The 25,432-nt window shown below is 41.8% G+C and overlaps 1 long non-coding RNA gene and 1 pseudogene across 3 annotated transcripts in view; one reads left to right on the forward strand and one right to left on the reverse strand.

Moving 5' to 3' along the window:
- Positions 1-4: 4 nt before the first annotated feature.
- LOC105947441 lies at positions 5-4,316 on the forward strand. 2 transcript variants are annotated; one of them, XR_001170889.3, is made up of 3 exons: positions 5-92; positions 3,035-3,167; positions 4,009-4,316. It is a non-coding gene; the product is annotated as an uncharacterized LOC105947441 (long non-coding RNA). The 2 variants fall into 2 exon arrangements; XR_001923739.2 differs by lacking the exon at positions 5-92 and adding an exon at positions 1,633-1,895.
- Positions 4,317-7,458: 3,142 nt separating this feature from the next.
- The window catches only part of LOC100497923, a 108,880-nt pseudogene continuing 90,906 nt past the window's right edge, over positions 7,459-25,432 (reverse strand). The window contains exon 10 of the transcript XR_004222672.1: positions 7,459-8,055. The product of XR_004222672.1 is annotated as a transcription factor Ovo-like 2 (transcript). The remainder of the gene's footprint in view (positions 8,056-25,432) is intronic.

Consider the following 25,432-nt stretch of genomic DNA (forward strand, 5'->3'; position numbering starts at 1 on the left):
GCCCTTGCCTCTGCCACGCCCAGTGTGCAACTTTTGATAAGACCAAAATGATCGTGTCAGAGAGGCTCCGCCCATTCCTCTTGGAGATTATGGTGTGTCAAGTTTCTATAGGGGACTCGAAGAAACGAGTGAAGAAATGAAAGTGCTTTAGCGATAGCAACTGAGCCCTTATACTGTTTCCAGCTATCAGACTCGTACAGTATATTATATAGGAGCAATATTAGCATGCTTGGGGTTTATATAATAGTAAAAAATTGTGTCCACCAAGCACTTTCTGTGTTCCACCATATTTGCATGGAGCCCAGGTTACATGGAACATATAAGCACTAATCTCAGGGTTGATAGCAGGAGGCCTGTACTTAGCCAGCAGCAAAGGGGCGCCAGGAGGGATAGCTAATGCCTAATTATAGCTTGGTTTCCAAAGGTGCCTAGCAAGACTAGGGGGAATGAGAGTATGGGGGGAAATGAGCCCACCCAGTGTTGGACTGGGATGCCAGGGCCCCACCAGAATGTCCCATAGACCCACTCTCCAAAATTCTCTCATCTCTTGCTGCAACTTAGTTGCCTGTACATTTTTAATAACTTGTTCTTTGCTCCCAAGCCATCTCTTAATCGCCCCATCCCACCTCCTTTTGTTCTGTTTTTACTTTCAGATCACATTGCTGAATTTGTCAGATAAAGTGACGGTGTATGTCTATGTGGGGATAATTATCTTCTTAGGTCACAGGGTAAGATTTGTAGCCTAGGGGGATAAATGAGCTAAGGAACTGGAAGCATGTTTATCAAGAGGTAAAACAGAGACATACATTTTAATAAGGTTAAAATTGTTTCAGAGAAAGAACACTGTCATAGCAGCCAACCCATTAAGGTTAATTCCTTATAAAGAATGTTTTTAAACGTGTTTCCATTATATTGGTGGTTGCCACTAGAGAAACTTGCCAGTGACACCAAGTTTCTATAATTTCCCAGTGACACGTGACATTTATATGGGAGGTACAACCACCCTTCTGTGACTTGAGAACTGTGGACACTTATATTACTTACATGGCTGGCTTCTGGCAACTGCTTCATACAAGTCTGAAGAAAAATCTGCAGGGTTTGGTGCCTTTAGTCTCCTAAGCCTCAAATTGAAATGTAGTAATAAAGCTGTAGCAACAGTAGTCCTATCAACGTGCTTTCTCCTTAAGGTGGCCATACACGCACCGATATTATCGTACGAAACCGGTGCGTGTATGGCATGTCAGCGAGCCGACCGATATCGCAGGAAGCTGCTGATATCGGTCGACTCGCCGATCGGCCAGGTTAGAAAATTTTGATCGGGCGCCATAGAAGGCGCCTGACCAAAATTCTCCCTTCAGAGCTGAATCGGCAGAAGGAGGTAGAAATCCTATTGTTTCTACCTCCTTACCTGCCGATTCAGCCCTGAATGGTGTGTGGCGGATCTGACGATGTTTCGTGCGACCGACGGTCGTACGAAACATCGTGAGATCGCCACGTGTATGGCCAGCTTAAGGGCCACCACCAGAAATTCACTTTGCTCCATGGGACCCTATAGATGTTACATATCCAGGGACTCCTGGACTCCTGTGACTTCCTGAGCAACAGTGAGAGACACAGTACACCAGGTGGTAATGGGAGAAATATTGTACATTCAATGAAAACTACCATCTATTCTAAAAACATTGCTGCTCTCCCCTGCTCTTTCTGGAGATGGCAGCATTAGCTACAATGTTCATCCTTAAGACACCCCCCCCCCCCCCCATCGCCAACTAACTACCCCCTTCTAGGGGAATAAAAACTGTTGTATCCAGAGAGAATGGGGGAGGCACATTAAAAGCCAAGTAATCTTCTCCCTTGGATTGTAAGTGGTGTTGTCCAGGTTCAGCAATTTATAGGTAAGGGTGCATACCGCAAGAGAAATCCATTGTGCTGTCCTTGGGGAGCAGCAGGGATCATTCATGCACATCATGCTCCTCCAACTGGTGCCTTACCATTGTACTTAATGAATTTATAAATGAATTTATAAATGAATTTGTTAATGCATTTAAACATTATTATTGAGTCTGATTCAATAAGTTGAGGTTTCTGAAAGTCCCACAGTTGAATAGTTTTGACAGCTTTCTTGGGCCAGGGAAATGGTTCGTCAGAATCAGAACACATCTATTTATTATACATTGTTTCCTGTCTTTGATAGGAGATGTTAAAGGGGAGAGTTTGGGTCTGACATGGATATCTGTATACTTAACAAACATTTTTAACCATCATAAAGGGGGTTTTATAAATCAGTTGACTAAATTTATGTTAAGATGCAATGCATACTACCCTGTGGCCTCTTGAATGCTTACATGTCTTTGTGACCCTAATAAATATATATATATACCCTAAGCCACTGTTCCCTAACTGTGAGGTGTGACCCCCCCTCCCACCTTGGGGTAAGCCATGGATCGTGAGGGATGTAACATTTACTTATTGGGGAGGGTGCAATGTAGGCCATTCTGCAGCAGTCATTTGTGGGCATGCCCACCACTGTTATGATTTGTAGATTGTAAGCTCTTTTGGGCAGGGCCCTCTTCACCTCTTGTATCGGTTATTGATTGCTTTATATGTTACTCTGTATGTCCAATGTATGTAACCCACTTATTGTACAGCGCTGCGGAATATGTTGGCGCTTTATAAATAAATGTTAATGTTAATGTAATGATGTCTTTGCATGTTCTCTTACGTGCCACCTCCCATCAGCCTCAGATTAGGCCCTCTTTCCTGTAGGACTATAAATTTTGCCATTAGTTTCATGCCTGTAGAAGACTTCTACTTATGCTAATTGGTGATTGGTTGCTATTAATGCAGCCTTCTCCACTATTTGTCAAGTTTTGGTTACTAAGATTTTGGTTGTTTTCATGTTTGTATACATACGGCTTAACATTTATTTAACACAGTTGAGAAGGTGTTTTCTGTTTTTTATTAGTGATCAGACTTTTTTTTCATTTAACTGCATGCCTTCTGTTCAGATTTACTATTGTGTGTCATTTTGCAGGCAAAAGCTGTGTGTAATAGACTGGAAGACTTCAGAGAAACCAAAGCCATATATACGAGACACGTTTGATAATCCACTGCAAATTGCAGCTTATATTGGAGCAATAAATCATGACAATAATTATAATTTTCAGGTAAGTATACACAGAAGCTATCTCATTTCTGGAGGTCTCTTTCTGCTTCACCATTCTGGATAGGAGGGATGGCTTAGGCTTAATATCTCATATGCATATTTCTATGATTGGGGGCTGAAAACATTGATGGGCGACCTAGCCTATAAATATACAGTTTTATAAAATGAATAATGTATCAGTGCATTTTCAGAACTATAAATTGGTGACTATTATATTTTCATATGTTTGTAATGTTATTGTGAGTTAAGGGGGAGCCTAATGAGAAATAATCCACACAGTCAGTTTCTCTTATTCCTTCCTTATGTGAGTAACATTTATGCTGAAATGTTAAAGAAGCAGGTCTGTATTATGTGCTAGAACCCAAGACATGTCCCCTGTTAATTGCTTGGTACAGACATTGCAACAATAAATTATAACCAGTACTTAAGAGTAAGCCACCTGAAACCTGTGGGAATACTGCCCCAGACCCTGAATAACAATTTAGTAATACAAAGTCTCACAGCTAAAATGTTTATTGGTGCACAAAACAATCCTAAATGTATACAGATCTCCAAATAATCAGCTATACCATAAGGATAGAGGTCCCTCAGTTCTCCATGGTCCCTTAGATTCTCTGATGAAGCATCCAATGATGCAAAACACATAAAGAAGATGGAGCTCATGTACTATGGAGCACTGAGGTTCTTCTGTCCTTTTGGTATGGTTGATGTTTTCTAATTGTCTAAATAAATGTTAAATGTATTGCAAAATTACAATAGACATTCTTTTTAATGTTTTGTATCCAGTCTTAAGAGAGAGCCTTGAGATATCCTAACCTACTTTATAAAATCTAATATTTCAGGTCAACTGTGGTCTCATAGTGGTGGCGTACAAAGATGGTTCCCCAGCCCATATGCATTTCATGGACACAGATCTTTGTTTGCACTTCTGGAATAAGTGGCTGCTAAGCTTAGAAGAATATAAAAAGAAGAAGGAGGAGGAGAAACAGCAATGACAACAGGACATGGCAGTGACATGTTTTGTTTAAGGTCCCGCATTTAAAGTCTACTGCCCCTGCATACACCTCGACCTGATGTGAATGAAATACAATATGCAGAAAGGGAGGAACATCTCATCTGTACTTTATAGGTGGCGCCTACAGACAGCGGATCCAACCACTTGCAATATGAGAGCCTGCAGTGGCAGACACAGGTTGCTAGAAATTCGGCTACCCTCTATGCACTTGTATGAAACATTTAGAGGATTTGTACAGGCATACTTATCAATGGGTGAATTCTCAGTTTAACCCAGGGGGCTCAAACTCAATTTACCTGGGGGCCGCAGGAGGCAAAGTCAGGATGAGGCTGGGCCGCATAAGGGATTTCACAAAAAATTGGCTTTCAAGGGATAATGCAAGGCACGGCGGGAGGGAGCTGCTGATTGCGGAAATGACGTTATGCCATCATAATCATCATAATCATATTATGGGAAGACGTTCTGTGTGCACAATTAGCTCCTTAGCAGCTAATTGTGCACACAGAACGTCTTCCCATAATAACTGTTATGATGGCATAACGTCATTTCCGCAATTGGCAGCTCCCGCCCGCCGTGCCTTGCATTATCCCTTGAATCGCAATAAAAATCGTGATCCATTCATTGCTTTTGAGAAGGCGTTGGTGCGGGCCACAAAATACTGTACCGAGGGCCGCAAATGGCCCGCGGGCCGCGAGTTTGAGACCCCTGGTTTAACCCTTTGACCAGTAAATAGAAAGCTGCTGGACAGTGGCGGTCTCTATTTTTACTGTTGGATAAATGTCCTTATTGTAAGTAATTCAGTGTATAAGTCACCATGTCACCTAGACGTAAAAAATAAAAGCTACATGGTAATCTATTTTGTATGCATTTTTATGAACTTTGATTTACTTAACCTTTATTTTTATGTATATTGCCTATAAGAACCCATTTCCCAATTGTCTAACTACGGCTGCAGATTTCACAGTTCCCTCTGATTGTGATTCGCTGTTCAAGAAAGTGAAGGCATATATTCGTGGCATATTGTTCTATAACTACATCAAGCTAGTGGCTGCAGAATGTGTTGGAACTTTATACATACATTTTAAAAATAATGATACCCTAATGTTTTCCTGTTAATTAATTCAGCGTAATAACTGTTGAACAGTAAAAGATATTTTACTAAAACCCCTTGCATCTGTTTTTGTCTTTATTTAGTTTTAAGGTGCCCATACAATGGTAAACACTGACTGCATATTGATATAGACATACAATGAGAAATGTTTGGATGAGCAGGGGGACTACTAGAACCGTTCCTGATACCCTAGTGGAGCAGTCCAACGCTGAGTGGGTGGACCAACATTTTCAACTTATGAGCTGCAGGGGTTGATGGGACAGAATATTGTTTGCATAGGGCAACTTTCTATACAGCAAAATCTTTTTTGACATAAGTGATATTCTGATTAGTATATTGTTAGAATATCACCAAACATTTGCATTTGTACCCTTTGTCATGATTTTTAGCAATGACTTGCCAGTTTTTGCTGTATTAGCTCAGTTTATAAGGCTGTAATTTAATGGACAAAAAATAAATAAAGAATTGAAAAAAAAAATTGTATTAGAGAATAAATATAAATCCTACTGCCACAAATGCATTTAGTCAGCCTAATAATGACTGTGGCCTTGCCAGTTTTAGGTTCGAGTAAGCCTTTATGCTACTATTCACTTTATTAACAGCAATTAGTCTAAATATGTTGTTACTATGAATAAGAGTAAAACAGTGTAAACCAGCCCAAGCGCAGGCATTAGAATATGTTGCTGATGTGTTCTAGTATTATTAATTTCCTATGAACACTGGGAGTATATTTATAATGTAGATAGCTGGATTGGGTATATAAAGGCCTTTTCCCTGCAGAGAAACCAGCCGGAAGTGGAACCGCAGGCTTCTGTTTGCAAGCTTTTTGGGAAAAGTCTCAGTAATATAAGTAGCACAAAAGGCAGTGTTTAAAGGTATATTCCTTTCTGTCTTTAGATGTGCATATTGGAATGGCTAATAGTTTTTCTTGTGTGCCCTCTTTAGGGCAGGGGTACGCGGGGAGATCCAGTATCTTAGTATTATCATTTCATTCTTACCTGCTGCCAAAGCCACGTTCAGGCTAATGTCATTTGTGATATTTTCTCTGTGACTGAATACACAATGCTACATAATGTATCTGCGTTTTTAGTTGGAGGCGAAAACCTCATGTGTGACATAGCATGAATGTTTGTTGCAGTAATTAATTCCCAGCTTAATACCATGCATATTAATGAGCTGTCAACCCACTGAATAAACAGGTGATTACTTGCGTCTGTCCCACCACTACATGCAGTAGCACAACTACAGACGCAACAGACCCCACGGCCACAGAGGTCACCCGCAAATTTTTGTGTGTCGTGGGTGCCGCCCATGATTTCAGCCAGGTGCGGGGGTGTTTGGTTGGGGTCCCGAAAAAAAAAAACTGCGGGGGGCAGGGCCCCAAAACTTTCGCCACTTGCTAGATGTACAAGTAAACACAAAGGCGCTTTCTGATATTATTATTATTGCAAGATACATATTTCATTCCGCCAGTAGCATCTATAGGACATTCTTTTGTAAGTGTTCTTTTTAGAATTTACATCATACGGAAAGGAAGTTATAGATAAAATATAAAATGTTCCCATAAGAAATGGCAGGTGTGTAATATTTTGATATATATTCCATGAACAAAATTATGCATTAACCAGTGAGTCAGTTACACACAATATAAATATGTTATAAAAACATATATTCACCCATAAGCACATGAATGTAGGAATATTGGGATGTTATAATATGGATGGAGCAGACTTTATTGCCAGAAATGCCATATCATTATCTCCACTGAAATAAGCGGTGAGCACTATGTACCAGATGCACCACAAAATGCCTATTCCACCTGTATAAGGCCACACGCACTTCAGTGTTTGGTCTCCCGCTGCAAGTGGGAATCAATTTATATCCATAGGAATAAAAGGGGAAATTATTCTTGATCTGACTGAAATAATGTGGTGCTGCAGGTCCTTCTGTCTGTCTGATGGCATTACGACTGCCACAGGGATGCACTGCATTGCCACATAATGCTCTCACCTCCCACAAATAAGCAGATGTGTGTGAACTGGATTAAATGTATCAAGAGGATGGCAGGGAAAACACAGCAATCATTTTATCACAAAATTCAAACTGTAACCCATGTGAAATAAGAAATCTACTCAGTATTATTGAGAAAGGCACCTACTAGCATTATACTTCAATTTAAGGGCTAATATATTTATTTACACTGCTATACAATTGTACAGTTCATACCACATTCACGAGATAATCATATTCTAAAAATGTATACTTGAATACATTTTTTGGCCCAATCATTTGTCATAATGTAAAAAAAGATATCCAACCACGGTGAGTTCATTGTATAATTTAGAAATCTCCCCACTTTAAAAAAAAGCAATAAAATAGGCAATAAAAAATGGTTTCATAAAGTTAATAAACTCTGTAAACATCTGTCTAAGCACCGTTTGTCTTCTCACTCTGCCTCCACCTCTTCTTGTGCTGTGGACTTTATCTGAAGAACAGATGTGATTTTGGTTTGTAAAATGGCTGCCAGTTTTTTGGTGGTTTTCTTGAGGAAAGCGTTTCCTGGGTGGCTATCATAAACATGTAGGTACAAGTCCTCTTGGGAGGGTCCAGTGTAGCCACAATCCTCACAGACAAAGAGCTTATCCCTGCGTTGTTTGTAAGCGTAACCCTGCTGAACCCCATGGATTTGCTTAAGGTGAGATTCCAGGGAACACCTCTGAGTAAATGCCTTGTTGCAGATCTCACATTTGTAAGGGCGGATGCCTAGAAAATAAAAAACACAAACAAAAAAAAAAAAAACATCATTCCCTGGTGAACCTTCTAAACTGATAAAGCAGTTTCATATACCTCAGGGATCTTTTGTATTTATTCATGTAAAACAAATAAGTGGTTATTGCAGCACTCCAACTTTAATGGAGGCCACAGACCCGCCATCACATTAGATCTCTCTGAAACTTTCATAAGAGACCAGAAATAAAGGATATAAACCATTGGTATTAAATCATTACATACTATTACTATAGCCTTATGACACAAGTTACATAGAGAATAATGTACCCACACTGTAAAATATATGCATATTATAAGTTACAAAGGAGTTCCATAACCATATAAAAGGCACATGGTCGAAGGAGAGTGTTTATACAGGTCAAGGAACTCCAAGGTGACTTTTAATATCCTCATATTTTACAACAGGAGCAACATTATTTATTATAATACACAAGTTTGAGAAAGAAATTACATCATTAAGCACTGATTGTAACCAGGGTCGGACTGGGCTGCCGGGACACCTGGAAAAATCCTAGTGGGCCCGGCGACCCAGACCCGACCCTTGCCGGCACGCCTGACCGTTCCTCCCGACGCATTAAATTTATGCGCTCAGGAGAGGACGTTGGGTGGGGGACCCTGCAGGGGGTTAGGGGGGCCCTTGGGGGGGGATTAGGGGAGGTAGCCGGCGGGGGCACCTGCAGGGTGCCTGGGGTGGGAGCCCCGGTGGGCCCAAGTCCGACCCTGATTATAACCGATGACATCACTAAGCACTGTTTATCAGCATATAATTTACAGGACATTCATGGCCCTTGTGTATTATAGGCGTGTATAGAAATGAATAGGTATTTCAGCCTAGTTGTATAAAAAAAACTAAATAAACTTCCATTTTTATGGAAGATTGCTGTGATGCAGCTTTTCCTCTTTGCTGACACCTATTTGAAAAGAGTCTGTTTTGCTTTCAGAATGCAAATCTCCACATTTAAAATACATATTTTATACTGTAGGGAGTAAATTTGGTACTTAAAATAAATAAAACCAAGATACGTTGTACCACTAGCTCAAAATATACAGATTAAAAGAAAAATATAAAAAACGAACAATTTTCAGATCTTTCATGGGCCACTTCCCATTGGTATATCCAGATGAAATACAGTTTAGAATAGCACTATTAATATTTCTTGTTTAAAATGCCTTTATTGCATAAATCTTAGGGCATTAGCTGGAATGCACAAAGATGTATGCAATAAAGGCATTTTAAACATGAGGAAAGAGAGAGATATCAGGTGATGAAGAAAGGAATATATAGACAATAAAGTGATCAGAGAAGAATCAACAGATTTATTGGATTTTGCTGAAAGGCTCATAAAACCCATAAATATTTTACTCTCGAGTAACCAATGGATTTGTGGATCCCTGTTTTGTTTACCTTATAAAGTACAATTAAGTGCTATGGGGTGCAGCTCCTAAAAAACTCACAAAACCTGTAAATATTTTACTCTCGAGTAACCAATGGATTTGTGGATCCCTGTTTTGTTTACCTCCCTGGGCCCCTTACACTCCTGGGTCCCCCTGGCACCACAATTTCTTCTTCTTCTATAGTTACGTCCCTGCTTTACACAGTATACTGCCTTTAATGTAGTGGGAACATAAAAAATAAAACCCTGGTCTCAGCCATATTTGTGACTGCTGCCGATACTAAAGGTGTCTGTGCACCTATGGAGCCAAAAGGATAATAATGATCAGACAGTTTAAAGCAGTATTTATTACTGCAATGTGATTTTATTGTAGAAGTGATACCAAACTACGTGCTTCAGGCTGTGCCCTTTATCAACCGTGCCCTTATACTTTATAATTAATTATCACATTGCAGTTACATTATGACATAAAATAAAATCACATTGCAGTTAAAAATACTGCTTTAAAACTGTCTGATCATTCTTCCTTTTGATTGCATAGGTAGTTATGGAAATCTCTGCTTAACTTTAGAACTTTACATACTTTTGCATTTTGCACCCGGCCCATGGTTTGCACCCACATATACAGCTTTTTGTGCTTCCAAAATTGGTTATTATAGCTAACACTGTTTGACTGTGGAACAAACACAGGCATAGAATCCTTGAATGAGATCACATATACATATATATATACTGTTTGTATTGTGTCTACCCTGAGTCAGCCCATAAATAACCTGAGCATTCATTCATGTTATTAAGTGCCTCGAAGTGTACAAGGGGGATTTCTGGACACATCGCTGTTCTGGCCAGTCCGTGCCCGATTCAACCTAATCCAAACCATGCTCCATTTGATCCAGATCACACCCCCTGCTGCACCCCTATTAGGAGGTATAAATACAGGTAGCTCCTAAAAAACTACGCGGTTAGACAAGTGTAAGCGTATGATGTGATATATTATGGTCACACCCCTATTCATATTCCATTACTAGCATTGTCTTTATAACCTAGCATTCTACAAATAAAAATCATTCATAGTTTAAAGCTCTGCTGGCACATATTGTTACTGGTCTTTTTATATTCTTTAAGTTGGGCAACTTGAGCTTTTTGCTGTTAGAAAGTTTTCTTCTTCATTGGAGAAAGGCTTGTATGTCTTCAGCTCTCTAGTTCATGCATGTCTCCATGGTAACGCCACTGATGCCCTGTATGCCACTGCTGCTGGTCACATGCCTCACAATAGCTTAACTGCCATTTGCTGGGTTCAGACCAACTGACGTTTGGATAGGGAGTAGAAGAGGGAGTGTTTTCGATCAGCGAGTATTAATATTATAGAAATAGCGAGAGAGAGCAAATAAAATTTATAAAAAACAGTGTAGGACAAGATACCATCATGAGTTTGAGTAAGAAAAGGAGTCGGAGTCCATCTGGAGAGAAATTAGATGTAGCAAAAAGCTTTGGAGAAGAGAAGCCCAACAAGAATTGGAGCAAAGAAAGGAGTCAGAAGATAGAAAAGAAAGAAGCAGAAAATGATAACAAAAGCTGCGGAAATGAACAGAAAATTCAGAATAGGAGCATTAAAAGAAGAAGGAGTGAAGAGAAACACAAAGAAAAGAAGACAAGCGAGGATGTGAGAAATAAGAGGGGAAGACTTGAAGGGCAGTTAGAAACAGAAAAGGAAAGCCAAACAGAGAAGACCACTAAAGATGGGAGCATTAATAGGAGAAGATCTGAAGAACAACAGAAAGATAAACAAATCCAGGTAGAGAAGAAGAGCAGCGAGGATGGAAGATTTAAAATGAGAAGATCTGCAGAAGAACAGAAAGAAAAGGTAAGCCAAGCAGAGAAGAATACCAGTGAGGGTGGGAGCATTAATAGGAGAAGATCTGAAGAAGAACAGAAGGTAAGGGAAATCCAAGCAGAGAAGAAGACCAGTGAGGATGGGAGCATTACAAGAAAATCTGAAGAAGGACAGAAAGAAAAGCAAAGTCAACAAAGCTGTAAAGAAAGAAACACGGAGCAAAAGGACGAGAGGAATAAAAGACCAAGGAGCCCAGAAGACCCCTTAGAAGGTGAGGAAACAACACTGCACTGTTTGTATATATTTAATAGACACATACAGTACATTGTAACTAAATGGGAAATTGCTCAGTGCAATTTTAAGCACTTTTGCCAAGTCTCTATCATATTTAAAGACTTTATTGTAAATGTTATTAGGAGCCATTTTACCTATCTGAATCTTTATTATGTGTGGCAGGGAATATACCTTATTATTCCCTATATGTCCCCCTTCACCCTTTGCCTCATTTGCTAATAACTAACAGCAAGTCTAACTGCCAATTTCTATATATACCCCTTGTGCTGCTAAAATCCCACTGCTCCTCAATGCAACATTTAGAAAAACAGGCAGATCCACTTAGGGTAAAGGCACGTGGCGCTACTAGTAACAGCTACTTGCCATGTAGAGCATATTTGCAGAGTCAGTTCTCAGTATTGGCAGGTTTTTTTCTGGCGTTTAGCAGTCGTGAAAAAGGAGCTGCTACTAGTAGCTCCGTGTGTCTTCACCCTTACAGAGATAGAGAAGCGCAACTCTATTATGAGCTCTGTGAACAAATGAGGAGAGTTACGGTGCAAAGTAGAATAAATGTGGCGCTTTATAGTACAATTGTTGTTTGCATCTTGCCTCTCACAAATGTATATTGGCCGTTGGGGCTTAAAATGAGGTTGCAAGTTGCCATACATGTAAGTCGGTAAGTAATACCTATCAGTTATAAATGTAATATAAATGTTTTGTTTTTCATATGTATACTTGTTGATTAAATTAAACATATACTAGTATGTACAGTTTATATGTGATATTGAGCTACTAATGGGATTTTTTTTCTCTAACAAGGTGGAAGTATACAGAAGAGATCCTGTTTGGACATCAAAAGACCTGATCCCCTGGATATCAACAACTATAAGTTCCACTCAGAGCTGGGACAAGGAGGCTTTGGCCAGGTGAGCGAAGTATATTCCAAGTTATTAAATATGGAATTATTTTATCTCTACAAGAGACTCTGTGATATTAAATGTCTTCTCTTATTTTTATTAGGTGATGTTGGCTACTTTTAGACCAAATAAACAGCTGGTAGCAATAAAGGTCTTGAAGAAAAAGTCTGCAAAGACCAACACCTATACCATCACTAAAGAGGCCTATTTTTTGAAGATCAGCAGAGGATGTGCATTTTTAAGCCATTCTTATGCAGTTTTGCAAACAGAGGTAACCATACTGTATGTGTATATGTATGTTTCTTTTGTATGTGTGTGTCTGAGATTTAGTTCTTGGCACTCCCAGACCTTATCGTCATTAAGTACTCACCAAAAAAATTACTTTGTCAATGTCAATAAATTCACGTTAGTGTAAAGTAGTGGTGCCTTCATGGTGTGTATTACAGGGATATTATTTATCATTGAAATATATGAACCTATTTATATAACTTTAGTCCCCTGCAGAGGTCTCCCACCCACCTCCTGAAAGGTACCACACATTACCCTAATACTGCCCTATTTGCCCTGTTACTAAAATTGAAAGTAGCGCAGCAGGGTTGGCTGATGCATTCTATGGCTGCTTTCCCAGCAAAGTAGTGTATGGCAAAGAGCTGGTGCCATTCAATGATCGCAGTCAGAGAGCTGGGAAGATGCCATGAAGCAGCCATAGATGGCAGCCACCAGACCACAGCGCTGCTCTGCATCTTATTTGGAGCCGTGTGTGGTGCAGTTCAGCAGGGTGGGGGGGGGGGGAGAAGAGGTCACTGCAGACATCGCAAGTTATCTGGGATGGTTTTATCATTAAGCAAGTACCTTGAATCTCATCTTATTGCCAGCTGTATTTGTGGGTGGTAGTGTCCCATGTCTCACATTCCCCTAATCTGTCCTTACCAGCTGGAAGCCTTCTTTGTCCTGGAGTATTGCAGTGGGAAATCCATGTGGGATATGATTGATTGCAAAGGAAAACTACCAATGTCAAGCATCATGTGAGTATTATCAGGCAGACATGACAATTCCAGGGTAAATGTACAAAAGTACAAAAACAGGTGCAATACTTCATTTTTTTTTTCATTTTTTTTAGAGCTTTTAGCTCTCCCCCAAGAGATCACTCTATATTATATACTGTATTTAATCCCCTAGTTGCTAGGTCCTGGTAATGTATTTAAGTTACCTAAGTGGAAACTTTGTTATTGGCCCATAGAATTAGTGACCACTTTAATACTGGAGGATATGTGCCAGGGAGCCTGGTGTTTACAAGGCCCAATTTTACAAGAGTCCTGTCATAGAGGGAAAACCCTTCTAAATAAAGCCAGGGAACAGGGGCCCTATGAATGAGGTTTATTCAGATAATGGACTAGTTTTGTCTGGAGTATCTTCTAGGAAGGTAAGATAATGAGACATAGCTAGAAAGAGCAGCGTTGTGCTCCACCTAAGGATTTATAGCTACAGATAGGGCTCCCTGAGGGCAAGGGATTCCCTGAAGGGATTTTGGCATAGTATATACTTCCTAAAATGTCCTGTTGGAGGGGATCTGGACCACTAACTGGCAACCTAAAAGTGTATCTTAAACCTACCTAGTGCCTCCATAGTGGTGTGAGGGTTAAACTCTGCTTTGAATATATGTAACATTATATATCTACCATATCAATTGTTTTGTTATATGTTTATTACTGCAGCAGAGGGGTATAGTGGCACAACACCCACTCTCTTCCTCTTTCATATTACAAGGTTCCATCTGGGAAAAGGAGACCAGGGTAACTCATGTTCTACCATCACTAGCCGGAAAATGTAGTTTGGGCTAAGATAGGGTTACCAATATATATTGGGGTAAAAAAAAGGGGGGTTGAGTTTTACTTCTTCCTTGCAAGGGCCAAACATGTTTGCCCTGTTCCGCTCAATAAATAATAAGAACCACAGAACTTTTCGTTAGACAATAGACAAAAAGTAAGTTCCCCACAAGCACAACCTGCAGTCATGTTGAACAAGGGGATATACTGCCCCTTTAATAAGTGAAATAAGTTTTTGCCCTTGTGCTCTATACACCAATGGATACACAAATTAGTGCATTTTTCTGTTATTAAGAGAGATGAGAAATTGATGAGATATAGGAATGATGATTATTTTCTTTTTTGGAAAGGTTCTACACAGCTGAGATGGTGGTTGCCCTCCAGTTCCTGCATTCCAAGGGAATCATTCATCGGTCAGTAAAATCTCAATATGTTGTGTTACACCTTTAATGTGTTCTTTAAACTAAACTAGTCACTGTTATCATGATTCCACTCACTGTGAGCAGATCGGTCTTGTAACATGCTTTGAGATGTCAGTTTATTAAATATAGTCATTCAGTTATACACATACAGTCATTCAGTTATACACATAAGGCCTATGTCATACTGACGGGATTAGAAGCAGCGACCTGTCAACTATAATAAAGTTTTATTGCTAAAGTGTAGAATGTTCTATTACGCCCTCAAAGAAATCTATAAGGGCAGTGGCACACGGTGGATTTTGTTGCCCACTTAATTTCTCACTTACTGGCAGATAACAAAACACAGGCAAATACTGATGCAATTGCACTTAAATTTGCTCAGTATTGCATATATGCACAATACTACAGTTGCACCTGCAGGGTTAGCATGATTATTATTCTATGTACATTTATTTTCAGCATTTTGTCCTCCCTGCCTGCATATGAAAAAGTGGGCAATAAAATGTTCCAAGTCTTTTTCTAGCCAGATGCAGGTAGCAGCTACTAATCTGGAGTTTTTAGGAAGCTTGTTGCAGCTTTTCATACTGCATGATATTTCCCCATACGCCATTGGCCTAAGGGCAGATCCAGGAAACCAAAGGTTCCTATGACAGAGTTCATCACTGCTACACTCTAAATTTCTTGCTGTGGCACAGAGCATTTTGTGGGATCCATAACCAAGAGCTGTTAAGATCTTTTGGATTGCCACCTTCTTTTGTGGTTAATTTTTAGCTCATAGCAAAGTTTCAAAAGAGCCAAAGAAGCCCTGCGCAATATTTCTATTTCCTTTACATAGCTGACAAGAGTTCCCACAAATAATCTCCTGTATTCCTCAGCAATACATAATAAATTACCTGCCACCACTAAGACAGTGACCTTAAGAATATGTGATTATAAAGACACTCTAAAGTAGCCCTTTACCATCCTTTAACGTCTTAGAAAATCCTTAACTTCCTTCCCAAAACTCTATGTACATTTATACGATTGCAAATTGTTCCTAATATTCCGCCTACAGTGATCTGAAGCCGGACAACATACTGATAGATAAAGATGGCCATATTAAGATCTGCGACTTTGGCATTGCTGAAGTTGGCCTCATTGGCAAGAAGAAGACGAGCGGCTTAGCAGGAACCCCTGGATACCGGGCACCAGAGGTGACATAATTTGTTTTTAATATTTACAATATATACCTAGTGTATATATATATATATATATATATATACACATACATACATATATATATATATATATATATATACATATATACATATATACATATATACATATATATATATATATATATATATATATATACATATATACATACATACATAAGGATGAAAGGTTTGTATAAAAAAAATCTATAGAATAGCATTAGCATCTTAGATGATCCCACTGCCATGGGAAACCATCATCTAACAAGTGCTGGCACAATGCAATGTCGGGTCATTTAGATACTTAAATTCTATTAGGGGTAATTTAAGGCACATTGGTGCTGCAATCTTGGGCTGTTTAAAACTTGATGTTCAAAGTGCCTAAACCTATGTCAACAGTTTGGCAAATGCATTAAGAGAGCTGAAGCAAATTATGAGTTTAGCCTCACCCCATTCTTTCTGGGAATTCTTGCGCTATCTAGCACTTGTTACTGAGCAAAATAAATGCCTTCTAACCTAATGGGTACCAAAAGTCTTTCTGACACAGGGGTCACACAGCTTTCCTAACATTCTATTATTGAGATGGAGGAAAAGTTATGTGGTAGGGAGGAGAGACCAGTATCTTCCTGTCATATCTCAGTTGTTCCAGTGTTAGAGCAAAAAGGCATGCCAGGTTATTTGCAAGAATTGCCTCGCTATACCATAAGCAGCAGTGTGATTCCTATTGACAGTAATGAGAAGCAGTTAACAGCAATCCTATGGAGAAAAATGCCAATCTACCCTTGTTTTCATATTAAAGTCACAAATATAAGTAGCCAATTAAGTTGTTTTTATTATTTTCTTTAAAGATTCTATCGAGCGAAGAATATAACGCAGGAGCGGATTGGTGGTCATTTGGGGCTACAATGTATGAAATGGCCACAGGAGAATTGCCTTTTCCACATTCAGGCAGCCTTTTTAGGCAACGATTTATGATTAAAATGAGAACACCTAATTACCCACAATATATGAGCGAAGAAATGCTGGACCTCCTGCCAAAGGTAAATATCAGCAGTTAAATAGAGGAATACATAAGGGAATTGCAGTGTATTTAATATTGTATATAGCTGTGGTATACATAAGTATCAGAGGTCCCATTTGTGTCCCATTTTTAACTCAAAAGGTCTGCACATATATATTTCATATTACTGTAATGATGACCTTTTATATAACTTTATTTTTATTGGTTATTAACCCTGAAGTAACAGTAAAAGTGATTGATAACAATTAACAGGAAAAAGGAAACCAAACATTAACATTTGATAAGGTATTTGAGCGATATTGGGGAAGAGGTGTATAGAAAACTGGGAGAAGAAGGAATGAAAGGTGTCCCTGGTGCAAACTTTTTAAACGGACAAAGTAAGAGAAAATGTCTACAGGGTCCAAATTTGTTTTATCCTTTTGCTACATGTTGGCCCTCCTTCTTTAAAATATTCACCATCTTTTTCAGATTTTCCAGGTAACATCTGCACTGGTTCCAGCTGGGCGCATACGCAGTACAGAAATGTCTAAGAAAGAGTCTGTACAGCCTATGCACCCACCTGAGCCCCTACAGGGATACCTGTATACCCAGCAGGAGTATTTTTGAGAAGGAGTTTAGTTCTGTAAGCATTAAAATACTGGTAGTTTGTATGAGAAGATGTAGTTCTTGATGGTTACATGTATGACTGAGTCAAGTCCTTCTTGTCAAAAACACAATAGAACTGTTTCTATAAAGGATTTTTAAGATATAAAGAGAAAGTCTTCCTTTTTGTTATTCTTATTACCCCTATTTGTGGGAGGCGGTACCCAGCATAATATCTGCAATATTTAAATAAAGGACTATTTTTCTCTTTAGCTTTTGGAGAATGATGAGACTCAGCGGCTTGGACTGAATGGGAACATCAGGGAGCATGCTTTCTACAGCACAATAAACTGGGAAGATCTGGAAAACCGAAGATTGACGCCTCCTTTCCAGCCAGGAATGGTAAATTTGTGCGCTGAACCAATGAATAATCTAGTAATATCCTGCCGGGGCGCTACTACTCCTTTTTTACTCGAGTTCTTCTCCTTTGTTATCGATATATGAAAACGTGGTTGTAACAGTTACTCTTCCATTGTTCAAGTGATGTCCAGGTGGAACATCAATCATACATTTTGATCCAAATTTAGCCATCAAGTTGGGCCTCCCGATAATTTACTGCTGTTTATATTTACCAGTGATAGGAGCTGGTAGTGTTAAGACAAAGAGTTTGTCCCAGTGGCTTAGGATCCCTGCTGTTATTGGGATAGAGGGTCGGTCAGCTCCATAATAACACCAGACAACTGGCTTAGCCATTTTCTTCCTTGCAGTTAACAATCCCTAAGTGACCGCATTATTCATTAGTTTGATTCCCATATCCCTATAACAGAAGAAGGGAGTGTATTCTTCTCTGTGAAGCTAAAAGGCTGCTTTCTCTATAAAGATTTTACACATATGCCGGTATATATGATCGGTATTTCAGAAGGCTAAGGGGCATAATTAATCATAATGAATCTACGTTAAGGGCTGTGACACACGGGGAGGTTAGTCGCCACGCAACAAATCTTCCTTGATGCAGGCGACTATTCTCCCCGCAATGTAATCCCACCAGCTAGAATGTAAATCGCCAGTAATGGCATACGTAGTGTACGCGATTTGCCGAAGTTTCCTCTAAAAGCAACTTCGGCAAATCGCGGCACCGTGTATGCCATCCCACCGGAGATTTACATTCTAGCCGGTGGGATGGCATTGTGGGGAGGTAAGTCGCCCGCGACAAGGAAGGTTTGTGGCGCAGCGAATAATCTCCCCTTGTGTCACAGCCCTAAAAACATTAGCAATGGAAATGAAACTATACAACGCTGTATAAAAGGTTAAGCACTTTTTTTAACTTGTTCATAGCCATCAGCAGACGACCTTCATGAATACCAGCCAGCATTCTCCCCTCAGTGTTCCAATGAGGAAACCAACTGGAAAAATTTCTCCTATGTGGATCCCAGCTGGAATTGGCAGGAGTAAGGCATCACCTCTATTATAATGTGGGATAACATCATTAGCTACTGCCTGTAACAACCTGAGGCCCATAACATTGTACCATCTATGGCACGTTGCACCCCAGAACCACCAATCCACCTGCTATACCAACGCTAAACCATCTCCTGTGAATGTCAGCTGGTTCTACCATTGATGCCAGCACCACACGGGATCTCTAACTGTAACTTCTAAAGGATAGAAAAAGAAAGGTAAGATCATTTAGGAGTCTGAGCTATGGTGAGTATAAATCTTATAAAGATAGCCTTGCTCCCACCCACCCCTAACTTCTGTCTCTCACCTTTTCACCATGATTTCCCCCTTCCTAATCACTGCCCCACTCACCCCAAACTTGTGTCTCTCTCTTGTTTCCTTTCCTATGATTAACCCCTTTCCTAACCAGTTCCCCACCCCAGTGGTGTAATTATAAAGGAAGGAGACCTTGTGGCCGCGGGGGGCCCAGGTCTACTTCCTTCAGGGGGTCAACATGAAGGGTCACGGATGAACTGCAATGCAAGCAAAATCTTATTGCAGGGTGCCCTCTTCCTAAACATTGCCCCACATGCAAAAGTTGGATCACCCTCTTATTCCCTTACCCACGATTAAACCAATACTAACCAATGGGCCACACCAGTGGCATGGCTATGGAGGAAGCAGACCCCCATGGCTGCGGGGGGCCAGTGGTCTACTTCCTCTACAAAGGGGGGCCCACATAGGGGTATGGAGGGTGGTCCATAAATATACACCACTGCCCCACATCCAACCTATTACGTATAATTAACCCTTACTAACCAATACCCCCACACACAAATCTGTTGATCACCCACTTATTCCCTTAGACATGATTAACCCCTTCCCTAAACAGGGGGTGTAACTATAGAGGAAGAAGACCCACGGCCGCGGGGGGGCCCAGACTACTTCGTCTATATGGGGACCAGTATAGGGGTGTGGTGGGTGGCCCGTGATACATGAAAAAAATCTCACTGCGGGGTGCTTGGTCCATCAAGTTACCACCACTGTCCCACATCCCAAAGTTCTGTCGTCTTCTTCCATAATCATTACTATAATTTATTCCCTTAACCATGATTAATCCCTTTCCTAACCCAGGGGTGTAACTATAAGAGGAAGAAGAACCCACGGCCGCGGGGGGCCCAGGACTACTTTCCGATCTATATGGGGACCAGTATAGGGGTGGTGGTTGGTGGCCCGTGAACATGAAAAAAAATCTCACTGCGGGGTGGCTTGGTCCGATCAAAGTTACACCACTGCCCCACATCCCAAAGTTCTGTCGTCTTCTTCATAATCAATTACTAATTTATTCCCTTAACCATGATTAATCCCTTTCCTAACCAGGGGTGTAACTATAGAGGAAGAAGACCCACGGCCGCGGGGGGCCCAGGACTACTTCGTCTATATGGGGACCAGTATAGGGGTGTGGTGGGTGGCCCGTGATACATGAAAAAAATCTCACTGCGGGGTGGCTTGGTCCCATAAAGTTTACACCACTGTCCCACATCCCAAAGTTCTGTCGTCTTCTTCATAATCAATTACTAATTTATTCCCTTAGCCATGATTAACCCTTTCCCTAACCAGGGGTGTAACTATAGAGGAAGAAGACCCACGCCGCGGGGGCCCAGGACTACTTCGTCTATATGGGGACCAGTATAGGGGTGTGCGTGGGTGGCCCGTGTTACATGAAAAAAATCTCACTGCGGGGTGCTTGGTCCCATAAAGTTACACCACTGTCCCACATCCCAAAGTTCTTGGTCGTCTTCTTCATAAATCAATTACTAATTTATTCCCTTAGCCATGATTAATCCCTTTCCTAACCAGGGGTGTAACTATAGAGGAAGAAGACCCACGGCCGCGGGGGGCCCCAGGACTACTTCCTCTATATGGGGGACCAGTATAGGGGTGTGGTGGGTGGCCCGTGATACATGAAAAAATCTCACTGCGGGGTGCTTGGTCCCATAAAGTTACACCACTGTCCCACATCCCAAAGTTCTGTCTCCCTCCTATTCCATTACCTATGATTAACCCTTACTAACCAATGCCCCACACACAAATCTGTGATCACCCACTTATTCCCTTAGCCATGATTAACCCTTCCCTAAACAGGGGTGTAACTATAGAGGAAGAAGACCCACGGCCGCGGGGGGCCCAGGACTACTTCCTCTATATGGGGACCAGTAATAGGGGTGTGGTGGGTGGCCCGTGAATGCATGAAAAAAATCTCAACTGCGGGGTGCTTGGTCCCATCAAGTTACACCACTGTCCCACATCCCAAAGTTCTGTCGTCTTCTTCATAATCAATTACTAATTTATTCCCTTAACCATGATTAATCCCTTTCCTAACCAGGGGTTGTAAACTATAGAGGAAGAAGACCCACGGCCGCGGGGGGCCCAGGACTAACTTCGTCTATATGGGGACCAGTATAGGGGTGTGTGGGTGGCCCGTGATACATGAAAAAAATCTCACTGCGGGTGCTTGGTCCCCATAAAGTTACACCACTGTCCCACATCCCAAAGTTCTGTCTCCTCCTATTCATTACCTATGATTAACCCTTACTAACCAATTGCCCCACACACAATTGTGATCACCCACTTATTCCCTTAGCCATGATTAACCCTTCCCTAACCAGGGTGTAACTATAGAGGAAGAAGACCCCACGGCCGCGGGGGGCCCAGCGACTACTTCGTCTATATGGGGACCAGTATAGGGGTGTGGTGGGTGGGCCCGTATGCACGAAAAAATCTCACTGCGGGGTGCTTGGTCCCATAAAGTTACACCACTGTCCCACATCCCAAAGTTCTGTCGTCTTCTTCATAATCAATTACTAATTTATTCCCTTAGCCATGATTAACCCTTTCCTAACCAGGGGTGTAACTATAGAGGAAGAAGACCCACGGCCGCGGGGGGCCCAGGACTACTTCCTCTATATGGGGACCAGTATAGGGGTGTGGTGGGTGGCCCGTGTTACATGAAAAAAATCTCACTGCGGGGTGCTTGGTCCCATAAAGTTACACCACTGTCCCACATCCCAAAGTTCTGTCTCCCTCCTATTCCATTACCTATGATTAACCCTTACTAACCAATGCCCCACACACAAATCTGTGATCACCCACTTATTCCCTTAGCCATGATTAACCCCTTCCCTAACCAGGGGTGTAACTATAGAGGAAGAAGACCCACGGCCGCGGGGGGCCCAGACTACTTCCTCTATATGGGGACCAGTATAGGGGTGTGGTGGGTGGCCCGTGATACACGAAAAAAAAATCTCACTGCGGGGTGCTTGGTCCCATAAAGTTACACCACTTGTCCCCACAATCCCAAAGATTCTGTCGTCTTCTCATAATCAATTACTAATTTATTCCCATTAACCCATGGATATAACCGTTTCCCTAGACCAGCGGGTGATAACACTTATAGCAGGCAAGAAGACCATCCGGGCCGCGGGGGGCCCAGGACTACTTCGTCCTATATGGGGACCAGGTATAGGGGTCGGTGGGTGGCCCGTGCATACATGCAAAAAATGCTAACACTGCGGGAGTGCTTGGTCCCATCAAGTACACCACTGTCCCACATCCCAAAGTTCTGCTTCGTCTTCTTCATAAATCCAATTACTAATTCATTCCTTAACCCATGGCATTTAATCCCTTTCCTAACCAGGGGTGAACTATAGAGGAAGAAGACCCACGGCCGCGGGGGGGGCCCAGGACATACTTCCTCTATATGGGGACAGTATAGGGGTGTGGGTGGGTGGCCCGTGATACATGAAAAAAATCCACTGCGGGGGTGCTTTGTCCGCATAAAGTTACACCACTGTCCCACATCCAAAGTTCTGTCTCCCTCCTATTCCATTACCTATGATTAACCCTTACTAACCAATGCCCCACACACAAATCTGTGATCACCCACTTATTCCCTTAACCATGATTAACCCTTCCTAACCAGGGGTGTAACTATAGAGGAAGAAGACCCACGGCCGCGGGGGGCCCAGGACTACTTCGTCTATATGGGGACCAGTATAGGGGTGTGGTGGGTGGCCCGTGTTACATGAAAAAAATCTCACTGCGGGGTGCTTGGTCCCATAAAGTTACACCACTGTCCCACATCCCAAAGTTCTGTTGTCTTCTTCATAATCAATTACTAATTTATTCCCTTAGCCATGATTAACCCTTTCCTAACCAGGGGTGTAACTATAGAGGAAGAAGACCCACGGCCGCGGGGGGCCCAGGACTACTTCCTCTATATGGGGACCAGTATAGGGTGTTGGTGGGTGGCCCGTGATACATGAAAAAATCTCACTGCGGGGTGCTTGGTCCCATAAAGTTACACCACTGTCCCACATCCCAAAGTTTCTGTCGTCTCTTCATAATCAATTACTAATTCATTCCCTTAGCCATGATTAATCCTTTTCCTAACCAGGGGGTGTAACTATAGAGGAAGAAGACCCACGGCCGCGGGGGGCCCAGGACTACTTCGTCTATATGGGGAACCAGTATAGGGGTGTGGTGGGGTGGCCCGTGTTACATGAAAAAATCTCACTGCGGGGTGCTTGGTCCCATAAAGTTACACCACTGTCCCACATCCCAAAGTTCTGTCGTCTTCTTCATAAATCAATTAACTAATTTATTCCCTTAGCCATGATTAATCCCTTTCCTAACCAGGGGTGTAACTATAGAGGAAGAAGACCCACGGCCGCGGGGGGCCCAGGCCTACTTCTCTCTATATGGGGACCAGTATAGGGGTGTGGTGGGTGGCCCGTGATGCATGATAAAAATCTCATTGCGGGTGCTTTGGTCCCATAGAGTAACACCCACTGCCCCACAGTCATAATCCATTTACTAATTTATTCCTTTAGCCATGATTAACCCCCTTTTCTAACCAGTGCCCATACCAGTGGGCGTAACTATAGAAGAAGAACACCCAAGGCCGCAGGGGGGCCAGGACTACTTCCTCTACAGGCGGCCCCACATAGGGGTGTGGCGGGTGGCCCATGATGCACACAAAAATCTCAAGGGGGGGGTGTCTATGAAGATTCTCATCATCCAGGTCTATGATATAACAGTATCTAGGTAGAATTAAGTCTAAAAAACAACTGGACTTTTCTGAGTTTTTCTTGAAAACGTTTCACCACTCATCCGAGTGGCTTCTTCAGTTCAAATGACTGGTAGGGAATTCCCCGGTATTTAAACTCTTGATGGTAGTAGAGTCACAGACATCCAATCACAATGGTTCATTGAACTTGTTCAGTTAGGTGTTAGCTGAAACTGACAGGTGTAAGAAGGGTATGATCCAATCACAATGGGTACCAAGATTCTCATGATGAAGGTGTTAATCCTTCAAAGTACATGACTGGAAGTGTGAACTGTTGTGAAACTGCCGGGGTAAGGATGTCAACGCGCCATTGTATGTGGTGACAAGCGGTGTCTCAGGCCCCCTCCTCTGTTCAGGGATGGTTTTTCCAGGTTGCATAAATGGGCCTCTTTCACACCTCTTTCAAACCATCTGTCCTCTCGGTCCAAATATGCACGTTACTGTCCTCAAAAGAGTGACCTTTTTCTTTGAGGGTGTAGATAGACTGCGAGTCTTGTCCTGAGGAGTTCGCCCGCCTATGTTGGGCCATTCTCTTACAGAGAGGTTGTTTTGTCTCCCCAATGTATAAGTCTGAGCACTCTTCACTACACTGGACAGCATAGACCACATTACTTTTCATGTGCTTGGGTGTTGGGGTCTTTCGGGTGCACCAGCTTTTGTCTCAGGGTGTTGCTGGGTTTGAAAAACACAGGAATGCGATGTTTGTTGAAAATTCGCCTAAGTTTTTCCGATGTTCCAGCAACATATGGGATGACAATGTTGTTTCGCCTGCTGTGTTCCTCTCTTCTGTTGGTCTTTGATCAAAGACCAACAGAAAGACCAGACCTACAAACAGAAGGGAGGAACACAGCAGGCGAAACAACATAGTCATCCCATATGTTGCTGGAACATCGGAAAAACTTAGGCGAATTTTCAACAAACATCGCATTCCTGTGTTTTTCAAACCCAGCAACACCCTGAGACAAAAGCTGGTGCACCCGAAAGACCCAACACCCAAGCACATGAAAAGTAATGTGGTCTATGCTGTCCAGTGTAGTGAAGAGTGCTCAGACTTATACATTGGGGAGACAAAACAACCTCTCTGTAAGAGAATGGCCCAACATAGGCGGGCGAACTCCTCAGGACAAGACTCAGCAGTCTATCTACACCTCAAAGAAAAAGGTCACTCTTTTGAGGACAGTAACGTGCATATTTTGGACCGAGAGGACAGATGGTTTGAAAGAGGTGTGAAAGAGGCCATTTATGCCAACCTGGAAAAACCATCCCTGAACAGAGGAGGGGCCTGAGACACCGCTTGTCACCAACATACAATGGCGCGTTGAC

This window comes from Xenopus tropicalis, chromosome 5 (genome assembly GCF_000004195.4).
Source record: "Xenopus tropicalis strain Nigerian chromosome 5, UCB_Xtro_10.0, whole genome shotgun sequence".
NCBI lineage: Eukaryota > Metazoa > Chordata > Amphibia > Anura > Pipidae > Xenopus > Xenopus tropicalis.